The 21,718-nt window shown below is 45.5% G+C and overlaps 1 long non-coding RNA gene across 1 annotated transcript; it reads right to left on the bottom strand.

The window, feature by feature from the left end:
* Positions 1–1,677: 1,677 nt before the first annotated feature.
* LOC149324424 (uncharacterized) lies at positions 1,678–18,932 on the bottom strand. The gene is made up of 2 exons (XR_016286851.1): positions 18,722–18,932; positions 1,678–1,881 (listed from the first exon to the last, which is right to left on the bottom strand). It is a non-coding gene; the product is annotated as an uncharacterized LOC149324424 (long non-coding RNA).
* Positions 18,933–21,718: the final 2,786 nt, after the last annotated feature.

Below are 21,718 nucleotides of genomic sequence, written 5' to 3' on the forward strand. Positions count from 1 at the left end.
CACAAGGTCGCGATGTGTTGTTACGTTATAAACGCTAGCAACTGTTACCATGTTGCCAAGCTGGTAGTCATTTACTCCCCATGAACACATACAGACCAGGCACAAGTGCCAAGCAAGAGAGAAGGTTGACAAGCGGGTGAATATTCTGAACCATTATTTTCAACCAAAGCATTCTTGCGTAGAAGCCTTCAATATGTGGGAGTAACTTCATGAAAAATACCACCTTAGCAAACCTTTTCCTTGTGTGCTTTCATGCTTTTTGTTACTGCTGATTATTTTTTACATGGCTGGGGCACACAACCTGAGATGTTTTGCAATTTTACAAAGAAATCTTTTCTAGCTAGAAAACCGCTTCTTTTGACATAGCATTGTGAGCAGCGGAAGTTATAACTGAACTAGCCTGTATTTAAAAATTGAAATACATCTTAGGTGAAACGCTTAGTATATCAGGACGCTTTTTCAACAATACCATGGTCTTGACAGCTATGCCCTGTCTCATTTTAGTGAATGAGTGCGATATCACTTTTCTTGTTTGGCTGAGAAGTTATTCCTCCTTTCCCGAACACATGGTAAATGTCCTTCACGAGATAGAACCGGAGCAAGAATCTGAGAGAGCACATACAAGTGCAGGCAAGAAAGCGATTTTTGGAACAAAAATAAACACATTCTCGCAAAACTTCGGTGATTCTCTAGACATATTTTACTTAAGACAGGTGAACATAATGTGTTTTCCAAGAGCACAAATCAGGAAATTTTTCACGCCACTAGATATGAGTGAAATGCTGTAAGGTGCCTTTCCTGTGTCACTGACTAGACAGCAAATGAAGAAAAGAACCAAAAGCAAAGAAATTAGTTTAAAAGGGTACAACGCAGGAGATTACAAGAGGTCTCCACCCACTGGCTCACCTGAATAAAAACTGCAGGGGACGCTTCCACCTTTAGGGTGTGACGCGATAACATTAATGGGTTAATGCCCATATATGTGGAATCGGCCGTTTTGCAGACATCGCCGCCTTAAAAAGGTACGTAGAAAATAAAACAGGCCAAATTGACACGAAATAAAATCCAGCCTCGTCTACCAGTAGCTTTCCTTGGTCCCCGACAGTTTACATGGCCAGTTTCGAGGTACTGCTGCAAAAAAGTCCAGTACGTACGCTGAAACAGGTACAGCAAGCATAACGACAATACCGTGGTGGCAATTTTCTAAAGCTTCATGCTTCCAGAAATCAGTCCCTAAATCCTCTTCTTGTAAATTGGTGTTTAGACACTTGGAGTGCAATAAAGCTGTCCAATTTTGTTTGTATTCTTGTAATATTTAACTCTCTTGTAAAGAAATTGATACTGTGCCAACATGATGACTCAAGTCTGCCCATTTTTCAACATATGTGTTTATGACATGAGGGTAAACTAGCAGCTTCATCTTGATATCAGCGCAATAACATGTGTGCCCCAAATTTAATTAAATTTTGTGTAAAAAAAGGCAGGTTTTAACTGCCATGTTCTCGTGAAAAAAAAATTGACAGCTTAACACTATTCCCGGTTTCCCGGTCGTCTAAACAAGCAGGTTGATAAACGAGCACATCTTTTATCGGTGGAAAGTCTGCAGACTAACCACAGTCCAGAACTAGACTCTGGAAACAAAAAGAAAAAAAGCAAGCGCGATTAAAATACAGTCAGCACACCCCCATTGTTTATTTGCAGTCAAGCAAACCTCTACTCTTTCGCAGATGTATCCCTGCAGGTTGTGGGGACGACCGTCCTTGTGCTGTTGCAAGTGTGCTTGAAATTGAGCACCTGTGACAAGACGTTCAAAACAGAGCCGTAGACCTACATTCAACAAAAGGCCTCGCCTTTGTTCCAGGGCACCGTTCATGCAGTGTCCTGTAAAAAGAAAGCAAAAGAAATGTAGTTATTTATTACACGCAGCACAGCTGCATGAGATTCCGCTGCAACAGCTGTGAAAAAATTGCGAGGATACTTTGGCAACTAAAGTGCTGAGAGGCGAAAGCCGAGGACACTATGCCGTGACGACTTTTCAGTGGATGTGGCGTCGCACCGTTCCCGTGGCTATATCGATACCCAAATTATACATCTTACGGGGATTTTAAGTGCTAATTACACTTAGTTACACATTTTCCAATCTAATTTGACACAAATCCGATGTTTTTCCGACCATTCTGTGACAATTTTCACTATGCCATGACGACGTCCGGTGAATGTCAAGTCACACCGTTCCCTATATCGACGTCCGTGCTATTTCAATGCAATTTTGACATTTTTGCCTATAATTGATTACTTAATTAATCTACAGTCATCAAAACTTGGCTTCTGTGTTCATTTTTTTCCTTCTCTATCTGAAGCAACCATTGATTTTCTTTTATCTTTCTTAGGTCCCTAGTTAAACGCGTGTGACACACTTTGTCAACGGAGGACAGTATGAGCCATTAAAGGCTTTCACCTTAATAAGGGAGAATCATAAACACAAAAATGATGCATTTCACCACTGAAGTTTGCGATATCAGGAAAGTCATTAAACCTTAATCTAAAGCCTTTAACTGTACTCACAGGGCCTAAAGGATGAATCATAGCTGACCATAAGGGCACTACAGTTGTACAGGCACCCACAAGAGTTTTTGGAACACGAAAATTACAACGAAGCCTAATTGCTGGGTCTCCTGAGTTCGCAAAGCCGTGCAGATTCTGCGACCTGCCTTGTGACCCCAACTTCGCCTCGAGTCCTAACTCTGGATGACACCACCCTCCTTTTAACAAAAAAAAGGAACACCTCCGGCGCCGCACACGTGTTCTAATCCCTCCGTGTGCAGTAACCCCCCCCCCCCCCCCCCCCCCCCTCCCCCGTGGTCTTACCTGTGCAGAGGAGGTTGCGCTTCGGAGGATCCGGGTCGGGGTTGCCCTAACTCCGGCCGTGACACGAAAGTGGCCGCAATTCGAAGGTGTATTTCCCCGTCCCGGGTGTCCAGTCTGCAAGAACCGAAATCTTGAGGCCGACATTCACCACCTGCTGTGGGTTTGCCCGGCGTTGAAGCCGACAAGAATTTGGCACCTGGCGGCAGCGGGTCTTTAGCCCGACAGTAGTGCTTCATACACCGCTTGGGCACAAGGACCTCATCATCATCAGTGAACCTTTTCTCATTTATTTAGACATCCTCATTTATCATTACACATCATTTTATGACCTGAGGCAATCAACATCGCATTAAAGAAAAAAAAATGCTGGATAGCCTAAGCATGAAGTCAGGAACTGAAGGGTGCACTTTGTAGTTCCCAGCGTGACCAACACAATCCACACCTCAGTGCCCAGCTGGGCTTCTGGTCAGCGAGGAAATTAACGTTTTTCGTGATTTCGGCGTTCCGCAAACTTTTGTGGGCACCTGTACACATGCTTTGTTAGAAATGCACAGGTTACAAAAATTTCCCAAGCCTCGGCCAATGGTTCTTGGCGTGTCACAGCCATGTGAAGGGAGTGACAGTCATGGCTTTCTTCTTTGCCAAAAACTTTATGGCACAAAAGTTTGAAAACACACGCAAAAAAAAAAAGAAACAGCAGGAGTCAATCATTTAGTAGCCACATGGTTTTACAAAGATGTGCCCATGAGAATGGCTGACAGCAACAAAGCTCTTTATAACAAAAAGATTCAATACAAACTATAGGCAGCAGTGGATATGTGTGAAGAAACGGTACGAAAACGCCACTGTCCACTTTCAAGCAGTGAAAAGAGGGCGGCTTAGGCCAACATATTCCAGAAAGACAACACAGGGTCAAACCAGAACAGCCAGGAGTGCAAAAGCTAGAAGAAACTAAACAAAATGCTTCAGAGCTAACCGCTGTGCCTAACAAACAACACCAATGGGATGACCTCAATGCTTTACTATAAGACTGATGATAGAAAGCATTCCACTACCACTTGATGTGTTGACATACAGAGATAAGAATATGCCAGCATTTTCACAACGCAGGAACAGGTTCGTCTACCTAAGGATGACTGTGCTATATGTAGGGGTCGGACGTTTCAGTTTTTATTTTCTGAGAATTCGGTGGACTTTTCTCAATGTTTATTTCAGCAACAAGTTTTCATACCGGTGGATGAATTACTGTGTGCATGTGTGTGCCCGTGCGAGCGTGTGTTTTTGTCTTTCTTTTTTTCAGTGATATGGATGGTATTCCTGTGCAGTAAAAGGTCACTTGGAGTTTATCTTGCCCTTTTTTTCAGACTGAGAATTAGACTTACAAGTAATTAACGTAGAAATTGTCATATTTCGAGCTACAGGTGCTTGTGAAAGGAAATACTATCGCCATTTAATAAACTAATGGAAGTTAAACGATGGAGCCGTCAGATACAAGCTCAGGTGGAAGTTGACTGCCAAAGGTGGGCGGTCGTGTTATCACGAGAGCGCAGGGCCTCACGTAGTTACCATGTTGACAGCAACAATGAAACTGCTGCTTAACTCCCACTCTAGGCAGAACACACTTTTCAGAAAGCTTTTGCATGGTTTCGCACCAGTGTTCTTGCACACAGTGAAAAACCTGCCCGGGGAACTGCCCTAGTGTGTAATAACAGTCAACAGCTCTATGCTACCAGACGACATTTTGGCGAGCAGTTTGAGCCTCCCATTCTAGAGTGGCATTGTAATGGAAAGAAAAATGATAGCTGTAATGTTAAGAGATCGGAAAAGGGCAGAGTGGGTGAGGGAACAAACGCGGGTTAATTACATCCTAGTTGAAATCAAGAGGAAGAAATGGGCTTGGGCAGGGCATGTAATGCGAAGGCAAGACAACCGCTGGTCCTTAAGAGTAATGGAGTTGAGTTGATTCCAAGAGAAGGCAAGCGTAGCAAGGGGCGGCAGAAGGTTAGGTGGGCGAATGATATTAAGCAGTTTGCGGGGATAGGGTGGCCGCAATTGGCAAAGGACAGGGTTAATTGGAGAGACATGGGAGAGGCCTTTGCCCTGCAGTGGGCGTAGTCAGGCTGATGATGATGATGTAATGTAGCAAAGCAACACCTCAAAAGCACAACTGTGCAGCTTAATACAACAGTGCCACCGTCCTACCACGACCTTGTATTGTGTACTCCGTTAATTTTCTCTTACTCAGTAGCCAGCTAGCTGTGGCGTGATACTGACCTTTTTCGGCTAGAACCAAATTTTGAGAATTGAGTTAGGCATACTATAATTGGTTTAAAACAAGAAGTCCTTCTTCTAGCTACACGATCTGATCACATGGAATGTAAAGACGATCACGACGAGTGTACAACTCATTCTCCAGGTTTTTCCAGCAGAAGATTAAAGAGCACAATGTGGAGATTGTACAATTCAACATTAAAGTCCCAGAACTACACCTCCGCTATGGTAAGGAAAAACGTTTTCTAATTTCCAACTGCCTGCCTGATCCTGTTGCATGTGCACTGAAATCTCAACAGGTGAGCATACCTGAATTGCCCTTTACTTCAAGGCAGGCCAAAGAACCAAGTATTAAAGCGAAAGCCTTTAATGCCTCATCGTTGTCGACAAAAAGTTGTCAGCAGAAGGCTGTCAGCAGAGGTGTCATGCTTTTCTGGTCAGACCAGAAATAAAATCTTTGTGCAAGATGGGATTCCAACCACCATCCTTCCGTTCCGCAGCCGAGCGTGCTAATGGCTACGCTACTTCCTGCCAGCGCATATGTAGTTCTCCTTGTCTAGGACGCTGGAGAGTGTTTGCAGAAAGGCGTCGAATCAGACAGATGCCTCCCAAACGCCCTCCAGTGTCTCCAGCATTTAAGATTCACAAACAATTGTGTACTCAATTAACATCTTAACCACACATCAGTGACACAAGTAGCAACAGCGTGCTAAAGACTTTCGCCTCACCACACTTCAGGTCAACAAAGTGTCCCCCTGAATTTTTTTAATCAATGACTTTGTGGTGATCATGAATTTGGTGGTTTATGGCCTAAGACCAATCTATACTGATGGCTAGTGTGGTTTAAAAAAAGAAACTATATGTTGGGTGCAAAGTTAGGGAATGATTACACCAGTGGGGAGATGGGCACCTTGAACTCGTGCTCATGACCTCGTAAATGACCTGTACACTTCCTAGTGGTACATAACCTGTAACATAGCATTGTGCTCAGCAGCAGATAGGCACAATCGCTTGGCTAACAAGGCGATTTATAACAATGAAACAAGGACAGCAAGGAAATGGTTTCAAGAGAATAAATAGTTGAAAATGATTTGGTATTCATCAGCATGGCCAGTCAGCAGATGCCGTTGATGCATACGAATAAGGATGCCACTTTCTGCATTGCATGTACCCCGCTTCCAGTGGTGCAGCCAGTTCTCTGAAACACGTTGAGACTAACACTGCTCCAACTTTGAGTTAGTTGTCACGTTGGACTGGTCCCCTGGTCTGCTAGCCATCCTGGTTGTCTGGGTTAGCTTAGTTGGTAGAGAAACTGTCCTGGACAGATGGTGGTCCAGGGCTTGAACCCGAGACCAGGATGAATGTTTCTTCAACTGCAAACTTTCCAATATAGCTGTATAGCTTTCCTCTGTAGCTTTACGTATGTCTAAACTCAGGTGGATTTTAATGAGTAACTAGTCATTTGCCTGAAATCTACATCACTTTTGGGTATCTCCTTAAACACATTGGAGTAATGCGGATATGGAAGGCTTGCACAAGTGCCTTAGCATGACTGATGACTTTTGGTGCCTGTCATTTTCGTTCAGCACCTGCCATGGTGGAAAAAAACAAAAGAAAAATAGGCAGTGCGACTGTCTTTCCCGGGTCTTTGAAGTCTGCTTTGCTCAACGAAAGTTAGAGCTGCTGCAAGCAGGCAAGGTTTATGTATAGTGCACGGCCTGATCTAATAACGAAGCATAAAGCCCACCTCAACAATCCGAAGTAACATACAGTCAAGCCTAGATATATAGAACCAGGATATTTCAAACTGCCAGCTACATCAAACAATAAATTGCCCCCTTGAAAATCCAGTGTAAAAGCACACAAAAGTCGCACACTATATCGAACTCCAATTTTGCCAGTTGTTCGACATAATGAACTGTGCACTGCACCCCTACAAGTGGGCTTCCCTGCTCTTCAACCATTTTGCACATGCAGAGACGGGTCAGCTGTGCAGCCTTGGGCATCTGTTTGCAGCACTGGTGCTATGAAACTGTTTTAAGAGGTGAACACGGACTGTGCTCAAGGGTGGCCTTCAATCTCTTGTAGTCATTTTCCACACTACACCGCTGCTGTGCGGTGAAGCCAACCTAACTAAAGCCTACTGGCGGCTCTTGGCTGGCATGCTCCATTCACTTCACCTCCGAAGACATTATGGAAACAAACTTTGCCTTACTTTTAATGATTGATTATTTTATTTACAGTGCACTGGTAACAGCATTAGACGTCTTTAATAGGTATAGCGGCTAGTTCCAAAGGAATCTCTTTTTTCACTCGCCTCTCTTCCTCGCCATCCTTCAACGGAATCAGCTCCCTCGCACCATTGCATCTCTCAATGATCACAATAAATTTGAAGTCTTTCTGACACGCTACCTCGAGTTGTAGTCTTGACCCTTCCATTCTCTTGTATCTATTGTGTAAACCGCACTCAGATGAACATGTATGTTTACAGTGTTTTATGTGTATTTCGTTATGATGTGTGCAGCTACGACCTTTGTACTTATTGCAATTTTAAACTGTTTCATTATTTCCCCCCCCCTATGTAATGCCCACCCAGGCTCTTAGGGCACTTGAATAAATGAACAAATAAACATCCGCTGTGGCTTCGATGCAGAGCAGGTTAAACCTAGCAACGGCTAGCGAGCGGTGCGCTGAAGCGTGTCTCTAGTGTCAGTGCAACGTATCCTTGCTTCCAAGTTACAGATAAGCTTATTTGTTGCCATTTTTCATATGTTTAATTATTAATATAACAAACTATTTTGTGATCCCCTTTGAGTGCGACAAAACTAGCCGAAGGGCTTGTTCAGATTGTGTAACCATTTTTAACATCGAAACCGCCGTCCCTCAAATTAGAGGCATAATGCATCGACATGCGGTCGTGCGTTCCCTCTGGTTTTGCTTGCACCTGCTCTATTAGTGTTGAAAGTTTCTGAGGCACTGCATCCACGAAGAGAGCAAGTTACCCAGCACCGTGGACAGGCATCGCAACTTTGACGAGTGAACTGCATTTGCCGCACATACAAGAGCAGGTTACACTCATTCAATGCTAGGGTATTTGCTCACGATGCAAGACTGCTGAGATGTTTTGTGCATCTGACGTCCCTCAAATCTTTTCCGCCAGCATTAAACTAACAGCACTTGAGAAATAAGCACTGTCATCATCATCATCATCATCAGCCTGACTACACCCACTGCAGGGCAAAGGCCTCTCCCATGTCTCTCCAGTTAACCTTGTCCTTTGTCAGTTGCCGCCACTGTATCCCCGAAAACTTCTTAATATCATCCGCCCACCTAACTTTCTGCCGTCCCCTACTACGTTTGCCTTCTCTTGGAATCCACTCCGTTACCCTTAAGGACCAGCGGTTATCTTGCCTTCGCATTACATGCCCTGCCCAAGCCCATTTCTTCCTCTTGATTTCAACTAAGATGTCATTGACCCGCGTTTGTTCCCTCACCCACTCCGCCCTCTTCCGGTCTCTTAACGTTACACCTATCATTTTCCTTTTCATAGCTCGCTGCGTTGTTCTTAACTTAAGCTGAACCGTAACAAGCAAATTTTCTAAGTTACTTGTTCTAAGTGGGGGAAAAATCAGGCAAAGAAAACCATGTCCGTGGCACAAAATAGAGAAAAATATGGGCAGCAACATGTGCGGCCTATATCTGCACTAATATTACCTAATCCAGGGAGTATTTGTTTGTGATGCAGCCACTCGCGCCATCACAGCACATAGCTAGACGCATGAACGACCACAGCAGAGTCAGTGGAGCTATTGTAGCCATGCATCGTAATACAATACTTGAAATTGTTCAAAGGCAGGCAATGTGCCTTGAACAGCTGCACTGTTTAGCTTAGGAACTGAACTTCAAGGCCACAAGCTCCAACAACAAAAATTCCTACACCAACAGAAAAATAGCACTAACTAAATACAATCAAATCAAAAATTCTTATTTTTATCTGGAGAGCTTCTTCTCTGGCACTCAGTCTCAGCAACATGCGTAGCATCAGTGATGTATGTAATTATACTAGCATGCAATAATTGCATCTGGTACTCCCTCGGTTCCTTCTGAAAGTAACTACAGGCATCGATCAAGAGTGCTGTGTAAAATAAACTTAAAACCCCGACAAACGCTTCCATTCTGCAGGCTTCAATGCATGCCCTAATGTCCTTACTTAAGTGTGTCATTATTTTCACTAACATGTAACGAATGACTGTATGAACTGCACTTTTTGAGTAATTTTACGCGATGCATTTTGAGTGTAACTGCATACACTCAACATCATCGAACCCAAGATTCATAATCAGAGATCACTAATGCATTTTTGAATTACTGATCAGGGCTCTGATAACAAGAGGAAAAGAGCCTGTCAATAAGGAGTAATTATTTTTTGCGAGCCTGTAGATTACTGCCTACATGCTCAGTTGTGTATGGCGGAACAGCTGACAAACAGAAATAAAGTAGGAAGAGAATGGACCCGGTAAGAAAGATAAAAAAAATATGCCTCAAATTAAAAACAGTAGTGATCATAACAGCTTTCGTGTAGAGTGCTGAATTAAATTACAGTGTGCACTGCACAGATTTAATATTTGAGGGGTAAAAAAAAATCCGCAGCTCTCTGAGCAGAGTGTACTACGAAGCCGTTGGCTCTTGCAGGCAAAATTGAAACACCAAACTTGGTGGGAGGTGTTCCGCAGTAGTGGATGCGACCAGCACGACACTAAATAAATCAAGTTTTTGCTTGAGCTATATCTGATGCGGGAGCAGTGAATAAAATAGACTGCCCAATTTTTTTGTTACCTTGACATGCTTTCGTGGTTTCCAGTGGCTACCAAGCATAAGCACTCATAACTGTGATACACATATGAAATATAAAAATTCCCACAAGCTGGATGCTTCAGTGCTGCAAAATACACCCTCACTTGCATGAAACACATTTTACAGGAATAAGATGTCAGCTTTTGGTGGCACAGAACAACTATGTGCTATAGACTAGTGTGCGGCTTTGGAAGTGGAAAAAGAAGTCCACCAAGCTCTGGCCTGCTGGATGTCTTTGGGCGCTTGGTTTGTGACTACTCAGCTAGGTCGAAATGCCTGTGGTTCAATGGAATACCATCCATTGGAATACCATCCATGATAATTTCAATCTGAGCAACATCATCCATCTCTACTATCTGAAAATTCTGCTCAGTGGCTTGACAGTGAAAGCCACAGCAGGAATCCAAGCCTTGGAAACGTCTTACGGCAATGCCGTCGACATTCTAAAGATCCGCTTCGACAACAAGATCATTGAACAGTGCTACTGACCAGCCTATGAACATTGAAGCTAGTCAAGTCGTCCGGTGAAGTGAGTGCACTATGGAGTCTACTAGACTATGTCCACATCAACATCAGAGGCCTGAATGCTCTCAGATTGCCGTAACTTCCGTACACTACGATGCTCTGTGTAGTGACGCGTCAAACCAGACTGGTGTGCGCGTTTCTTGTGCTTGTCAGTCATGACCTTGATAGATGCAGCACATTTGACATTAGCCTGCACGAAGGAAAGTTATCTAGCCAGACCCAGCTGAGTTTTAACTGCACCAGTAGCCCTTTCAGGCGCCATTTTTTGTTTTGACAGAAATTAATTATTTTTTCACCTAAGCAGTATATTGAGGCCTCAAGAAATTTTCTAGTTTTCGAACATGAAAGACTAGCAGGTAAGCTTTTAGAACAATGTGGAGAATTCTGTACAAAGTGTCAGATTTGTTAGAAATAGTAACGTCGAAATATTCTCTTGTGTCGGGTAAACACCCTAGGGATCGTGGAATCGCTTTGTGTTTCGAAGATTCACATTACGTTCGAAATTGAGCAAAAACAATCGACGTTTTCACTCGCGGCAAAATCTGCCTGCACAAAAACGGCGGACAAAGTGCTACCTAGCTCACTCTTGTGTGAAATATTAATTACTGCATTCGCTGCATGGTACAAAAAAAGCAACTTATTTGCAACAAGAAGGGTGCTCAATTTGACTGAAATAATGAAATCACTGTTAAGTGCTCCAGTTTCTCAGAAAAAGTTGTAAGTTTGCCGCTTGCACAATTGTGTACAAAGCGCCTGAAAGGGTTAAGGGTCATCGATCCAAATACTGCCGCGTAACATGTGCTGTTTGCAATGCCGCTGCAAGCAATCAACCTCCAAGTGCAACCTGGCCTGTCTCTACTGTCAAAGCTACAATGATAAGCCTATCGCAAGCATGTATGCTGCAACTAATGAAGCATCCATCAGTCAGTACATGCAAGTGCTGCTCTGAACATTTCGAGCATGACAACAACTGGCAACAAGCCCTGCTTCATCAGAGGCCCCCACTTCATCAGAAGCATCTTTTGCAATGGCAGTCAGAAGACCTTGACAAGACACGTCCAGGAAGCTATGACTGTCTCCCTTGGAAACCACACTGAATGGGTAATCAAAGCTTTCAGGAGTGCTAGAGGACTGTGAAAAAGAAAGCTAAGCTCGGTGTGATTGCATTTAAAGAGCCATTTCGACTACATCAAGCATGAAATTGAAGGAATGAAAGTACTGTTTACCTGCAAAGATCGGGCTGAAGTTCAAAGTAATGTGTTAATTCAGAAGCTGCCTGATGAAAGAAGTTCCTTGTTGATATGTACTCTGCTTTTCCCAATGCAGCTAAAGAGGTCAGCTTCCTAGTTGGAGCACACCAAATAAGTTCTCTTCAGACCAACTCTGCTCACATGATGAAGGATGCAGTCCTGCAGCTATCAACACGAAGGGAAGCTAGGCTTTTGAGGCCTGTTACTAAGTCATAGAAGCACTTTTGCACAAATCAGGACAGTCTGTTTGCTTCGAACGAGCCGCATCAATTCCAATGTCTCACACTATTCACACTTGATAAACTTAGCAGAGACGGAATCATATTGCCTAGTGATGCTGACCACACAGCATGTGTGTAATAACAAGTCAGTATTTATGCGAGCTCATGGCAGTGTGCTGAAGCCTCACAATGAGAGTGGCCTGTCATGAAATCGCAACACAAATTACAAAGACAAAAAAGAAGAGCACACGAGCACTAATTTTGCATCTTTCGGTTCAACATTGTGGTTCCACTCACTGCAAACATTCACTCACTTTACATTGTAAACAGACATTCTACAGCCGACTCTCTTTATGACGAGCCTGAGGAGAACACAAAAAAAAACAGAAATTCACTTTACCAGAAGTTCCACTAAAAAGGATAACAGCATGCTAGATGTGTCCAAGTACAGCAGAATTGTGAAGCTACAAACACGATTGATATGAATTTCAGGATCATGAGCATTCGCATGATTCCCGAACCGGTGTTCATTGTGCGAAATGTGAATTTTGGATGTTCCGAACACAACACTATGCCACTACGGATAATACGAATGTGCGAGACTCAACTGCACCCTTGAGCAAGCGCTGCCCGTGTATCGCCAACTCCGCGATTGCTAGTCGCACTGCACACAATGGGAGAGTGGTGACATGCATCCTGCACTCCGATGAAGTGAATCGGTTTACTCTGTAATTCTGCCTAAGAGGATGCCATGCCCACGGCCACCCAATGCATACTCCACAGGCATGCAGAGACAGGTAATCAGATCGAAATCCTTTGGACACTGAGGCACACGGGTGTGCCCGGGGCAATATGCAGGTACGGCGATCAATTTTGCATTCCCCGCACCCCTCAGGGCAAGCCTGTACGACCTCCTAAGCTACACAACCTCCTCAGCAGCTACCGTGCACTACGCTTGTGCATCTCTCCATACTTCAAGTCATTCCTGAATCAAAGAACTTACTCCACTGGTCCTCTTTTTGTGCAAGACCCACCTTAAATGTTCAAAAGAAGTCTTAACCAATAAGATTTATGCTGACTCAGTATATACGCCATAAACTTGAGCGAAATGTTGATGGCCCAACATCACCGCGGTAGCGTGCTTGCACTGCAGGCTTCACTGCCCCACAGACCTTACCGAGTTACTCTGGCAATGTACTGCATTTGTGACCGGGAAAATGGCCTTACAGTCCCTCCAATATGCAGAATACTGCACAGTGCTGCTCATGCATACTGACACACAGCTCCTATTTATTTGCTGAATACTGGACGCAAAGCAGCCTGATCAGAGCAGTACTAAAGACCTTCTGATTGGATCCAGTCATAGAAAAATGGACAGTACACCGACTAGGACCTCGACATGTGTCTACCGTACTTTCCCCATTTCCCCCCCACAGTGGCCTAGTGCCTTCCTCTCAAAATAAAGGACTTCCAATCAATCAATCACAAGTGAGCATGGCCGCATGGCATTTTTCTGTGACCCCATGAGATTCATATACCAAGGTTCTACTGTAAATGTCAAATGAGAAGAAAGAATATAATTACCTTGTAATGATAGGATAATGGCAAAGGGAACATTTTATACAAAGTGAGCTGAAGAAATCGGGTACGGAAAAGCTATCATCCTATTTAAAAACTGCAATGGTCTAGTTTCTTCTTCTTCCCTTCCACAGCAAACACAATTTGTGTTTTTTGTCTCCCCCATAATTTGCTTTCCCAACTGCCTCAGGTGCGCCTGCGTATTGACCATCTTTTTCCCTCTTTGAGTAGGTGTACCTCACATCTTTCCATCCACCGCAGGCAAGGCACGTGCGGTGCTGAACTGTGGCCATCTCTGCACCATAAAAACCCCGGCCATACTGCCATATCAGTTAAAAGTTCGGCTTCCATCCTATCGTGTAGGCAACATGTCATCTAGCAGGTATACTAATGACTCTGTGCCTTTTTGTCTGCCAGAGGCAACGCGCAGAGCGCGACGCACGTGCAACATTGAGGTCAGGCAAGACCAGATGGCTGCATTGCACGCATGCCGGCGCAAAGGAGTCTTGCCTTCCCCACCCGCACGCACAAGGACGCTTCCCTGCGCCTCCACGCGAAGGTGCAGGGAAGCGTCCTTGCGGGGATAGGCTAAAGATGCTGGCAGGCTGGGGGGCATGTTTTCTTGCGAGAAAGCGCTCTTAATTTCTTCAGTGCTAGAAACGGCCAAGAGAATTTCGGAGCAGGCTTCGAAGCAGGCAAAAATTCAACTTGGAGCAGCTTCCTCGTGCTTTATGGCAAGAACTTGACACTGACACAGAATGTAGAAAGGTGCATACAGAAGGCATTTCTACTTAGCTAAACTTTCAAGAAAAGACAATGTGCTGGATGAAGATTTGAAGATTTGTTGAGAGCAGGTTTGTACGCAGTCATCTTGAGCCTGCGCACATATTTTTGCTAATTCCATAGTAAAGATAAATGAGTTAGGTATTTGCACCGCGAACTTTAGTGCAAATTCTTCTACGGAAAACTTGTACAGCATGTCGAGCATGCTCAGCCATGCCCACGTCAGTTCTCTTCAATGTAGTTTTATCATGGTGTTTTTATAAGCCTAAAATAAAGTACGCAAGATTTAAAAGCTCTTGTGTGATCATGCACTCCCGTGTCATGATGTTAGTGCAGTTAGCACCCTCAATCACTTTGAATGAACTCGGTTAAGGAGAGCCGCAATGACTAAACAGGCCACCTGTCACAGCTAGTATTCCAGGACAAGCGTGACCACGTTGCTGTTTCACAGAATAGCACAGATAATTTTAAAGCACGAGCTGGTTTGAGGAAAGCATCCGTCGGTTTCACACGCGGAGGTTGAGAAAATTCCTAGGAGCCCCAGTTGGTGCACACTCTCTTTCCACCACCGACCAATCACAGCTCTTCATACACGGTCAGGTGACCACCACGAGCTCATACGCTGTACACGTACAGAAAAAGTTGGTTTTCAGGAAAGGAAAGACGTAGTAACTGTCTCACTTCTCGGTGGACGCACCAGGAAGGAACCTACGAAGAAGGACTGTAACAAGGAAGTGAGAAAGGAGAGGTACCGTAAAAGAGCGTTCCGGAATTAATTTTGACGAACTGAAGCTTTTTAGAGTACACTGACACCGTAAGCACAACGGTGTGCTTTGCAATTCACCTCCATGTCACTCGTAACTTCTAAGCACAAAAGTGTATGGTGCTGTGGAAGCTATAGTGGGATGGTAGTTCATAGCATTTGTAATACACGGAGCCCTGAGAAAGTACAGGGGGCAGTTCACACAGCCTTAGAGGACAAGGCAATGGTGATGCAGCCAATACACTGATATGTTCACGGGATGATAATACTCAGTTGTAACCTCAGCGGCAATGACATGGGAAGTGTCATGCGGTAGCGATGTGACTTTTTTGCCTCGTAGCATGGACAAAAAAAATGGTCCTCACAGGGCTGCAGCCCAGCATGCCCGGATCTAGCACGGTATGCTCCAAATGAACTTGGCGATTTACGCAGCATAATAAGAACACGGTGCAATGCTTTTATCTTTAGGCCTAACATGCCTATATTATCGTGCATGCATGGTCCTGGCATCAAGGAGCGCCATCATTTTGAGTCACTGCCCATAGCATTCCTGTGTGCGAAGGAAGGAACTCGGTCCAGATTATTTCCTCACACTGTAACAATAATTCAAACTCGCATGACGGAAGATGTCTGGCAACAAGACAAGCTCGAGATTACGCACGTGCGTAATGTGATCACTTTACACCAACATACGGAGAATACCACCCAGTAGTAATTGGAAATGGCTCAATTTTTTTTTTGGAACTCCAATTTAATCAAACCAACCTAATAAACAAAATGGAAGCTAGGATATTGAAGGCACTTTTACAATGAGCACGAGGTCCATGAAACCGAGCTATCGGCTGTAACACGTGCGAAATCGCATTTGTGGTTATAAAGTGACACTATAGACGGTGCTGTGGTGCTGTGGTGAAGCTGCGGTGGTGCTGTGGTGAAGCCCGATAACCTTGCCAAGAAAGATCTTTAGCATTATTTAACCTACTAGAAAGGAACAACAGTTTACAATTGGTAGCAAGGTGCTGGAAGCAGTAAGGGAATATATCTACTTAGGGCAGGTAGTGGCCGCAGACCCTGATCTCGAGAGAGAAATAACTAGAAGAATAAGAATGGGGTGGAGAGCATTTGGTAGGTTCTCTCAGATCATGAATGGCAGTTTACCAATATCCCTCAAGAGAAAAGTATACAGTAAAAGCTCGTTAATTCGACACTGACGGGACCGCGAAAAATTGTCGAATTATCCGAATGTCGAATTATCGAATGAACAACAAAAAAGCAATGTTTGCCGCAACCTTTATTTGGCAAAGAAATCTGTTATCGTTGCCTGCTTTTCCGAGCGAATTTGAGCGACTACGATAGCTCTAACAGCTGCCAGGTGCTGTGCGGCACACACACCGTCAGGGATTTTTTCACAGAAGTCCTCCCGCACGGACAAGGCTTCTGCGGCTTCTTTCACCGTGCACTTCGGCATTTGGGGCAACTGCTCACAATCGTCACCTTCCGACGAATCGTCGTTGTCAGCGCCTGTCACTTATATTATTACATCCTCGGTCAGCTGACAGGACACAAAGGTGAGGCGAGCAGGCACTGCGCGCTCCCCACACGAAAGCAGCGCGGGAGGAGGTGAAGCGAGAGCGGCTTCTGCCGCTTATCTGTTCTTTCAGCCAGCGTCCGCTTCGCAGTTGCTGCTGCAACCCGCGTCTTATCTTTTCTAATTATCTTTCCTCTGATCTTCTAACTCTCCTCTATCTGCACTAGGCAGCGGTGGTTGCTCGGCTGAGCCAGTAGGCAGGCCCGTGCAATTTCCTTTCACCCTTCTCTCAGTCGCAACAAAACAGCAACAACAAGCAGCCCAATAAACACGCTGACAAAGCGCGGAATTACCAAAAAAAGGCACCGCCTTATGGTTAAACAACCGCGATCGTAGCAGCAAGAACACGTGGAAACGACGACACACGACACCAACACGACTGCTGCGAAGCACAAAAAAAAAAAAAAAAGACGCCAGCCGCTTCGGCCGCCGCCGTGGCCGCCGCTAACCTCGCTTCCCTCGCCCTCGCTCACGCTGCTGACAGCGATCACCATACAGATGGCCTATCAGGCGTACAGTAGCCCCACTCGTGGCAGTGTTTTTTTCTTTTTGCTCTCGGCACACCGGCTTGGCGGGCTGCGGAGTGAAGTCGAATTAACCGACGCACGGCAAAATTTGGTCGAATTAACGAGAGTTTTGCCCCATAGACTCCTATGTATAATTGTAGGGACCTCGCGTGCGCGTCGAATTATCCGATTTTCCGAATTAACGGGGGTCGAATTAACGAGCTTTCACTGTACAACAGCTGTTATCTTACCAGTACTCACCTATGGGGCAGAAACGTGGAGGCTAATGAAAAGGGTTCAGCTTAAATAAAGGACAACCCAGAAAACTATGGAAGCAAAAATGATAGGTGCAATGTCAAGACACAGGAAGAGGCCAGAGTGGATCAGAAGCTAGTGAACTGGAAACTCTCACTCTGTCCCATTTTCTGGTGGGCAAATGTTTGACCTCCTTGCCCACTGTATCTCGTTCCACATCAGAGCCTTCTCGGTCACCCTCGACAACAACTGGAGATATCATCAGAGGATGGCTGCCCATTTCTGTCATAGATGGCAGGGGGATTACTTAAACTGTCTGCACACTGCTCATTTAACATACCGACATTATCTAATGCCAGCAAGAAAAGAACCTGGATATTAGATTATGATTGCCTTCTACCACGGCAAGATGGGAGAAGTCGCTGGGGTGTTAGTCAAACTTGTGCCGAGGACGAACCCGGGCCTACATGATCTGCCTATCCAGTCGAACTGACGTTCGAAGACCAGTGCAACTGTTGTATCCTATACAATCTGGCTACAAATGAGCTAAGGCTCATTGCAGGGGAGTATGCAGACATGCTAACTTTAGCAGGTTCAAATCTGCTGGCTTGTAACCATGGACATCTTGAACTCTTATCAGGCAATCGTATTGCAAAAGCATCAGTCTTTTGTTCTCGTTCAGAGATTGCATACATCATCACTTTCATATCTCTGAATTTCTTTGAACGTTTTAGTTTGAAAGTTTATTCATTTAGCATAGGGTACAAAATACAGACAACTACATACATGGACCCAACATCATGTGAAGGACTTCAGCAATTATACTTTATCATAATATAAGGACAAACACGACAGCTGCAGCATGTGTTAAACGTGTGAACAAGGTATGTCAGTTGCGTAATGATCAAACATATTTGTTTCAGCCCAACCTCTCATGCCACGATCCCGTAAAAGTGTTTTTCCCGGTCAGGCGGAATTTGTGCGCAAATCAGTTTCTCTCCATGGCCATGAAAGTATTAAGCTTGGGAGTCAAGTGATTGATTTGCTGCTTACAATTAGTGATGCAGTCAGGAACTGTAGTGTCTACATAAAGGGAGGTGTCCATGGCTTAGAAAACAGAAGAGGAGTCTGGGACGTTAGATTAAGTAAAAGGGGGTGCATTGTAGGAAGAGCACTGCATTGATGAGGGCCTGCTGATAAGCAGAGGGAGAGGACGAAAGCAAAAAGGGTTTGAGGGTAGGGATGACTCACCAACCTACCTTGTCGCCAAAGCAGTGGCCCAGCGTAGAGCAGGGGTGGCTAACCAGGGCCCTGACGCCGGTTACCAGGTTGGTCTAGCTGCAGGCATAATCCCAGGACATGTTGCGAGCCGGAGGTGTCAAGGTCTGCACATAAGGTTGCATAGCTTTATGAGATCAGTGCAGATGTTCACACCACGGTGATCTGCTGGTCCACTAACTCTCTGCAGGATAGTGGTACCACTTACATGCACCACTTACACTTGGTGGCTCAAGCTATTGTATCATACCAATGGTACATCTCTGCACCATTTCAGCTCATGCTGCCGCCCAGCACGGTGTTAAACCAGAACAGCAGCTTGGGCTTGTTGGTGGTCCATCTCGAAGTAACAGTGCAAAAACACAGACAGGACACATAGAATAAGAAGACACCACGAGCGCTGACTTACAACAAGTTTATTTCGAGGTAAACATTGCCTGATATACTGCCTACACTCAGCATGTGACACAGATACGTGACTTCTGCCGCCCATGTCATCGCTTCCCCCCAGAGTCATCGCGCGTACAACAGCTCCAGTTCTTTTGTTGTCAAAAGTAAGGACAAACACGAAAAGCTTGGAGACGACTGTATCCGCAAGCCATCTGTACTTTTGACAACAAAAGAACTGGAGCTGTTGTACGCGCGATGACTCTGGGGGGAAGCGATGACACGGGCGGCAGAAGTCATGTATCTGTGTCACATGCTGAGTGTAGGCAGTATATCAGGCAATGTTTACCTCAAAATAAACTTGTTGTAAGTCAGCGCTCGTGGTGTCTTCTTATTCTATGTGTCCTGTCTGTGTTTTTGCGCTGTTACTTTGAGACGGTGTTAAAGATACAACAGTCGGTGTTTTCAGTTCTGTGCAGCAGAAGTGCCTAGTGTATAAGATATTTCTGTCGGCTTTGGTGTGGACACTCCAGGATGAAGTTTCAGCATAACAACAAAAGCTCGAGCCTTCCATTCCCAATGCGAGGTTATGTGCGTCCATTTATCTTTTTCAGGTACAGTACTCAGAGATTCAAAGCTGAGTAGTGATAAGTGCCAATGATGAAGTGTAGCTGCTGTGCAATTTCAGGTTCACTCGATTCACCTGCACCACATGATCAGGTCTTTGCAGTGCTGCACTTTGCCATTCATTTCAGCGGCATGGGCGTCCGGAAGGGGGGGCAAGGGGGGGCGGCTGCACCCCCCTGGAAAATCACTCACTCGAACCGTGAGTGATGGCCGCACGCCAGGGGCGGTGGTGCGCTCAGCCAAAAGGGTAAAAGCAGCCCCGCTTCCACGCTTTGGGTCACATCTGCGAAATGCCGCGTCTGGGCGGGCGTCGTTCCGCCGTTTTCAAACCACGCCATCGTTAGCTCTACTAAAAGGCGACCTGTTGCAGACATACAGCGGCACCGGCGAGCATGTGTTTGAGCCTTCTTAACGATCGGTGTCTGTTTCTTTGATCTCTAGAGAGATATCGGCACGGAGGCAGACAGTGCACAGAGCATCTTGTTTTCGCCTTCGTCGCTCGCTATAATCAGGATACGTTCGTACGCCGGCCACCGATGAATTCTTCAGGAGGGAAGGACAAATCAGCCGTATCCACCCCCGCTTTGTCGGGCTGCTCAGGGTCAAGCGGGCGGTGGGTTGGCGCCGCAGCCGCCGCTCGCTGTCTCCTCCGATCCACGGGAGAGCGCAGTTCGGTAGAAGCGCCGCTTTCAGAATCTTCGGCAAAGGGGATTAGCTGCTTTTGTTCACGGCGACGCAGTCTCCAGAGGCGCCCCCACACCAGCGTTTCTTGCGTCTTCTCCGAAAACCAGCGCCTTTGGTCAACGCAGACCGATGGCGCCTGCCTGGCTCGCCTGTAACCTCTGGCTGGGTCTCAAATCACAACAGCGCCCATGTACAGCCGGCCAAATCTTTAGCTGGCGTGCGTGATGGCCGCGTTTTCCTTGCTCCTGTAGCTTATGACGGTGCAAACTTCAGAAAATATCCAATTTAAGCACAGCCTCACTAAGCCCGTGCTTAATAATGAGCTTTCCGCGAGTTTTCTTCATCCCATAGTGCAGGAGCACAGAAAAGGCGGCCGTCGCGCACGCCAGCTAAAGATTTGGCCGGCTGTACTGTGCGTGTCAGTGCACGGTAAAAAGACCCAGACCCAGGTGGTCTACATTATCCGGAACTCTGTACTACTCCGTCCCTCATAGCCTGATGCGTTTTGGGGCTCTGAACCCCATAAAAACACAACAACAAATTTTCCGACCGGAGTGGCGAGTGTTCCTTCCCCTCGGAAGTCGCGCGGCGTTCCTTTCACCCCCCAAAGTGCGCATCCGGGGATATTGCGGCAAGTAAGCCCTTGCACGTGTGCGCGCCTCTGTGTTTGTGCTTCGGTGTTTTTAGTGGCCGGTTGTCAACGAAGGTCAGAACAACCAAGACAGCGGACGAGAAAACGACGAGCGGCGAGCAGTGTGTGTGCGGTTGCTCGACTGTGCGGATGCGCGAGCAAGATGGAGCGAGGTGTATGAAGCGGCGAGCGTGCATTTATCTTGTAAAGAAGTTTTTGTTGTATATATAGTTGTCTTTTGTTTTCAACGTACGCGTTCAACCGTTTTTCCATTCAATGTGCATGATGAGTATGCACCGAGAGCGTGTAGTGAAGCACAGAAATGAATTTATCACCCGTGTAATTACACAATTCGCCCAGAAAAATCCGAGGCGCCTACAGTTGCTGTTCAAGGAAGACTGACTGAGTGACTGTAGTTGCGTGTTTGTGAACATATTGTGCTGTGTGCTGGTCATCAATCCGGGTGAGTCGAGAACCCGTATGCAGCAAGACTGAGCGCTCTTCTCCACGAAGTGATAGTATCTTTTTGTATTTTTTATTAATTTTAATTGTTTTTTCGTTGATAAACTTTAATGTATCTCTCCTAGCCGCGCTTTAATTTGCTGTTTGTAATTTTTCTTTCATGTGCGTATTTTACTTATTTTTTATT

The sequence above is a fragment of the Amblyomma mixtum genome, unplaced genomic scaffold (genome assembly GCF_055824585.1).
Source record: "Amblyomma mixtum isolate Tamu unplaced genomic scaffold, ASM5582458v1 scaffold_36, whole genome shotgun sequence".
Classification (NCBI taxonomy): Eukaryota; Metazoa; Arthropoda; class Arachnida; order Ixodida; family Ixodidae; genus Amblyomma; species Amblyomma mixtum.